Source organism: Micrasema longulum, unplaced genomic scaffold (genome assembly GCF_059751315.1).
Source record: "Micrasema longulum isolate JH-2025_06_02 unplaced genomic scaffold, ASM5975131v1 h1tg001739l, whole genome shotgun sequence".
Lineage (NCBI taxonomy): Eukaryota > Metazoa > Arthropoda > Insecta > Trichoptera > Brachycentridae > Micrasema > Micrasema longulum.
Genome location: NW_028278917.1, coordinates 75967 through 82895, shown reverse-complemented (window position 1 = coordinate 82895; position 6929 = coordinate 75967).

Sequence of the window (6929 nt, the reverse complement as noted above, 5' to 3'; positions counted from 1 at the left end):
AGGGGTTATGACATGTCATTGGTTGATTTACGTGCTCATTGTGTATACTCTCCATCATTATAATAGGGAAATATCACGTTTTTTTAACAATTTTAAAGTTATCAAGGTCTACGGAATATTGTTGATAGTATGCAATTATTGGTAGTATGAAAAATATTCTTAACTTTGTAATTTTAAAATCCGGCAAAAACGGTAATTTCATTGGCTACGCCCCCAATACGTCACGATTCATGTTTATTTGTTCCTGGCCATTGGAATTTGTTAAGAACATTATCACGAATCTTGGAAGTCACAACAACCAAGGCCAAACACTTTACGCTTTTTTAGCAATGTATTTTTATTAAATTTCTTTTTTACATTTATGTATGAAAACATTTCTCCACAATATTCATTTTGATTTTGAAAATACAATTAATTATTCCTAATCTATTTCATATATTTTTATCAGTATTCGTAGTATGTGATATTTACCATTTATATAAATATATTTTTCAGTAGTAAAGAGTTTATAAATAAATTGTTAAAAATATTCTATTGCCATTTTAAAAAAAAAAGAAAAAGAAAAATTATCAATTGTTTAATTTTTATTTTTTTCTGTCTGACCATTAACAAAATAGATACAATGTTTTATTTTTAAAAAAAGACAAAAATTGAGCAATTCATTGTGCATGCATTTATTTACGTAAATGATTTTCCATTAAGAGCGCTAGAAATTTAAATAAAAATAAAATAAGGTTTTGTACGAGATATAACTACGTTTATTTTTTAATTAAAAGAATATTCAATTTCATTATAAATAGATTATTATATCGGCCAAATGGTATCAGCGGCCTCGCTGGACGGTGCGAATCCGACTGGTCTAATCATCGATGACTCGACCGCATAAATCGGGCTCGATATCATTAATGGCATTGATAATGTTGACTTTCAAGACATCAAACGTTGTGGCTTATTTGCATAGACCAGTAATTTAACAAAACTCCACAAGAAATAGTCCAATGGCATTATTCCATGATCTGAAACGCGGGATAACTATGCTGTCGAACTTGTTGTGCAGAATATCCATTGTTGCATGCTCTATTTAGCACATGGCGCCATTTTGTTAGAACCACATGTTGAGATTTATATCTTCCAATTTAGGCCACCAATAATTGGTTATTGTAAGCCTGTACCTCTCGCCATTGACAATTTTTGCGGTGCCAGTTTCATTTTGGAAGAAGTCAGGCCAATGACTCTGCCGGTCCTAAATCCACATCAAACTATGACTTTTCCTGGATACATTGGCAATTGATGGATCTCATGTAGATGGTTAACTTTATAAATGTGACGATTTTGCTGGTTTATATGGACATTCATTCAAAAATGAGCCTCGTCGCTGAAGATGATTTTTCGTCCGAAACGTACCTCGAACTGAGCACTAATTTTGATAGTAAAGCTTAAAGATTTGCACGTGTTAGTTATCTTTGTAACTTTTAACGATAATTTGTTGAACATTATTCAATTTAATCTCCAAATTTGACAGCTGTACGCTATACATTAACATTACCGCTATACGCTGTCAAAGTTCGAACGCTTCTATAGGAAAACCCTTTACATACATTTTTGGAACTTATGTCCGCTCCCGATTTGAGAGTATGATATCCACAAATAACATAGGTTTCTTTGTTATCTGCCAAACCAACCAACCAAAAACAAACTAGCGCAAGTTGGTCAAGATTTGTACATGCCGATTTTTACAGCTGTTTATTTATTTATTATTAAAAAACCCTTCACATACATATTTGCGCCCCATGTCCACTCCCTAGTTGAGCGTATGCTATTCACAAATAACACAGGTTTCTCTGTTATCTGCCAATTTCTGTGCGTTCTTTCGCGTTAGGTTCCCATTTTATAGTTCTGAAACGAGCTGGCGACGAACTGTCATCGGCGGACTTTCGGGACTAGAGAATCCGATGTCTTGTAAAAAAGACGAGCGTGGTTAGAGTTTAAGGGTCTGCATTTATTTAATTATTAATCATGTTTGTCGGACATTTTATGTCTCTAATGTTATTCAAATATAATAATGTGTTACCCCCAGGGAAAAATAAGGAAAACCTGTTATAATTGAAAAATCTCTGCATTTACTGTTTGTGAATATTATTTTCTTAAGTGTGTTTGTGAAATGGAAACTGTATGAATAAAAAAACAACAATTTAAAAATGTGTTCTAATTACTTACTAGTACTTTTTTGTTTTTTATACAATCATCATCATCATCATTCCCTTTCCGCACATAATGGTGCATAGGGCACTGTTTTGGAACACTAGTCGCAGTGTATCTTGATCATTTTTGTAACCTGAAGGTAAGATGATCAGTCTTACGCTTCAGGTACCAGTCCTGGGACTATGAAATATTTTGGTGTGGAAACACCTTTTTAAATAAATATTTCATATCAACCATGTCGGGAATCGAACCCGAGACCTCTTGTATGGCAGGCAAACGCGCTGACCACTGTAGTGGTGTACCACGAGGCCGCTACAATATGTATGTATAAAATCAGCCTTATATCTATTAGTAACATCTTGAAACAAATCAAAAATAAACTAGCGCAAGTTGGTCAAGATTTGTACATACCGATTTTTACAGCGGTTTATTTATTTATTATTATTTTATAAAAACTTCTAGTACAAAAATATATGCACTTTGTCCGGGCTTATAACTGAAAACAGTTTCTTCCAGCCAGCAAAAAACAGACTGGTCTAAGTTTTTATTTTTAAAAAAGTAAATAAATATATTTGATTGGGTAAACATTGAGATATAATATATAGAGATGACACTCCATACAAATTCGAGCTAAAAAGTCGTCCCCAATGAAAAGGGAATGACCAGTGATGGGATCATGTGTCGTCATGTCATATCACGTCAACTTTGGCAAGTAAAACACGTAGAAACACTGTTTACATCGGTCTACTGTAAGTTCTATTCAGGATGTCGCTCCTATTTGCATTCGCGTCACCTTTGTTTGTGGTTCCACTATACGCCCGAATAACTCTGAGCCGGACAGAGATAGGAGATAACTCACGGATTGGTAATATAGTAAAAATACGTTTTTTTACATTAAAATAGCTATTTTAAACATGTATTGATTTTTAAGAAAATTACTTACCTGTGAAAGGTTATACCATCGCTATTCCAGATCGTTTTGTGCAGTATCTTAGTGTACATACGAGGAATTGTCGTTTAAGCACTTTAGTAATTGCGAGGAGAAAAAAGTTCAAAAGTAGCCAGGGACTGCTCGCAACAGACCAAAGTCCGTTCTATCAAACATATGCCAATTAGCCGCAAGTTGAAGGACTATATTTTGAACCCTCAAGCTCACTCTAATGGAAGTTTGGAAATCTGATAAACCAACAGTATTACGTTTTGGTTGACAGACATTGGAAGTAAAGAATCAGAAAATTTATTGGGGATAATGATCTTAATATTATGCAATTCCATTGAATCATTTAAAAATCTATTATATTTTTTTGATATTTATATATTTTTAAAATAAAAATATACTAACGTAAACTGTATATTTATCGTTTTTCTCTTTTGGGCTATAATTGTTTTTCTATTTCTTCAAAATTATTTTTATTTATGGGAAACATTCAATAACCATATTTGCCGCAACAAGTCGGTTTCTTAGAACAGGCATTTGGCCATATAGGAACCGATTGCAACATTAGGCATACTAATATTTCTGACATGCCAACCCTTCATATACTGAGCCTACTCCTAGTACAAGAAAAAATTGACAAAATGTTTTTGTGCCATTTTGTTAAATTTGAAATGTAAGTATAAATAAATAAATACCTCAATGGGGGTAAACTAATTTTCCCCGCGGATGCGTGACGCAAAATAGCGAGGGCTAAGCCCTAGAGCTTCTACGATATTATTGAGCGGAGTGGATTGTTATTCAATAAAAATAAGTCAGAGAGTATCCTCGTAGCGATGCGGTTTGCGGTTTTATTAGTCGATCTCAGCCTCTAACAGGTAAGATGGATTGAAATGTGAAACACTTACCTATTCCAGTCTTTTCATTCCTTCAGCACTTGATTGGATCCGACACTTGACACTGAGCACGCGGCACTAAATACGCAAAGCGCGGAAGGCCTTTTGCAACGAGTTTCGGGCACCACACTGGCGCGATTGGATGGACAATAAAAATAAAGCAGATTAACAAATAATGTTTCGAATTGACGGTAGTGGTCTTGTTATAAAGGAGTATTGATGTAGGTTAAACGAGGTTGTAGGTAGATTGGATATTGAAATTGTGATAATAACGTACATAATAAGATCTTTGAATTACTATTGAGGTCTATAACTAAAATAAACATAAGCGTTCGAAATATGTTTCCTCAGCCTGCGGCCAATTGGCATATATTTGATAGAACGGACTTTAGTCTGTTCACCGGCTACTTTTCTCCTCGTAATTACTATAACGTACACTAAGATACTGCACAAATCGTTCTGGAAAAGCGATGATATAACCTTTCACTGGTAAGTAATGTTTTTATCGTAATCAATACTTGTTTAAAATAACTATTTCAATGTTAAAAAACGTTTTATTAATATGTTACCAGTCGTGAGCTATCTCCTGTCTCTGTCCTGCTCAGTTGGTCGGGCGTATAGTGAAACGATTAACACAGGTGACACGTGTGCGGAAAAGAGCGACATACTGAATAGAACTTACAATAGACCGATGCAAACAGTCCGTGTTTTTTACTTTTCTACTTATTTTGCTTGTCAAAGTCGACGTGATATGACGTGACAATACATGCTCCCTCCGCAGGTCATTCCTTTGCTTTGGGGACGACTTTTTAGCTCCGATTTGTGTGGAGTGTCATCTCAATATATTATATCTCAATGCGAATTACAGATGTTTTTACTGGACAAGTACAATATGTGTAATACATGTAAATTTATTAATAAAAAAAATATTTCGCAATTCACATTATATGATGAGGAATATAGGATCGGGTAAATAGTCTGAAAGGAGACAAGAAGAGGACCCAGAAAAAAAAAGGAATAAAAATGTTCGGACCAAATTTATACCTACCTACCCGTCCTTCTAATTTCCTAGCGCACTCCATGTAACAATAATACTACGCATGAGTACCGGTAAAAACATTAAAAATCAGTACAAAATCTAACATTAACGAGTGAAGTGCTTTACTAATATTTCCACTGGCGAGCTCTGCCTGCGTCATTTTAGACCGCCAGATCCATCCGGATGAGCTGTGCCAGCGTCTTCCGACTGCCAGCTTCACCAGGGTTCCAGCACTCCTCACGCCTCATCCATCAGCAGGTTAGTGGAGTTGCGCAACCTTCCTTCCCTAACACTACAATCCACTTGCTAAATTTTCTTCGTGAACTCCTCAACAAAAAGCATTATTTTATTTTTATTTATTTTCTTTTATTCAGGAAACATACAGAACAATTACATAGTTTTATAGTTTACACAGTTAGACTTAACTCTAATGGACCAGTGAAGTTTACGTATTATATTATTGTTATATCTAAGGTTATCAATTAACTATTTTTTTTAAGTACAAAAAAGAAAAGGAAACAAAAATATAAACGGAAGTAGTTAAGAAATTAAAATCAAAGAAAAAAATTGTTTAAAAGTCTAAAGTTAGTATTTACAAATGGAAATAATATTAAAATGAAGAAAAAAATTTAGTAAAAGTAATTAAAAGGCAAGAATTGCAATAAAGAATGAAAAACATGCTCAGATGCAAAAAAAATCATTTTCAAAATAAAAAACATACAAATATACATACATATTTTAAGGGATTCAAAGAAACAATGAGAGAAATCTTTTAATGAAATATATGACAATAAATTTAAGTTAATTTAAAAAACATCTTCAAAAATAATGACACAAATTGACACACGTAAGAAAAGCAATAAATTGTTTTTAAAGGCAATTCTAAAAGTTATTAAAAGTCGTTTAAAAGTATAAAAACATGTCAAGCACAGCAGAGAAAAAAATAAGAATAACAGGTATACCAAGTAATCTATAAAATTTAAAAATGACTGTTTTTGGCTGGCTGGAGGATATTGCTTTTTGCAATAAGTCGTCAAAGTACTAATTCTTTGTGCTTGATGTTTGAAATAAATAAATAATAAATAAACTGACAGTCGCACAGAGAGAGCTAGCGATGCTGTGTATTAGTATTAGAAATAATGTAAGAAATTAAATCATAAGAACCAAGTCAAGAGTTCTGAACATCATTGAAAGATCTAAATTTGTTGCTGCAGAGAGGGAAAACACTTTAAGAAGGGAATATGAAAGTCCACAATTCTTCAACTCTTTCATTTATTTACTTTTGTGAAGAAAAGATCTGAATCCTTTATCTGGCTGAATTATTTCACCAACTAGGCAACACCAGGAAATACTTTTATGCCAGTGTTTTTCCTCACCGTTGTAATAAATTCAGATCTTAATGACTCCCTATCTATTTTAGACATTTAGGTTTTATAAGGTGAGTGCCATCTGTTGATCGGTGCCCAAGTTTTCAAATCCTTACTGTCGAGTCGATAACACAAGATGGTGGTCATTTAAAGCTTCTGGATATTTCCGTTAGGTGCTTTATATTACTTTAAGAAACCGCAGGTGACCACTGATAATACTTTAAATTGACACTTGAAAAGAATGACAGTCTGACTTTTCTGCATACAAATGTATTCCAAAATTTTCTCTGACTGACTTTAAAGAATCACCAAAAATCCTCTTTTCTAACACACAATGAAATGAGTTTTCTTGAATGAATAATGTGACATACATAATGACACAATATGCATTAGAGTTTTACTAGAGCCGGCTGTTTTCTGCAAAATGCGCATCTTAATTTGTGTGGTCAGGCAGATTTTTTAAATTATTAAAACTAGTCGATTACATAATT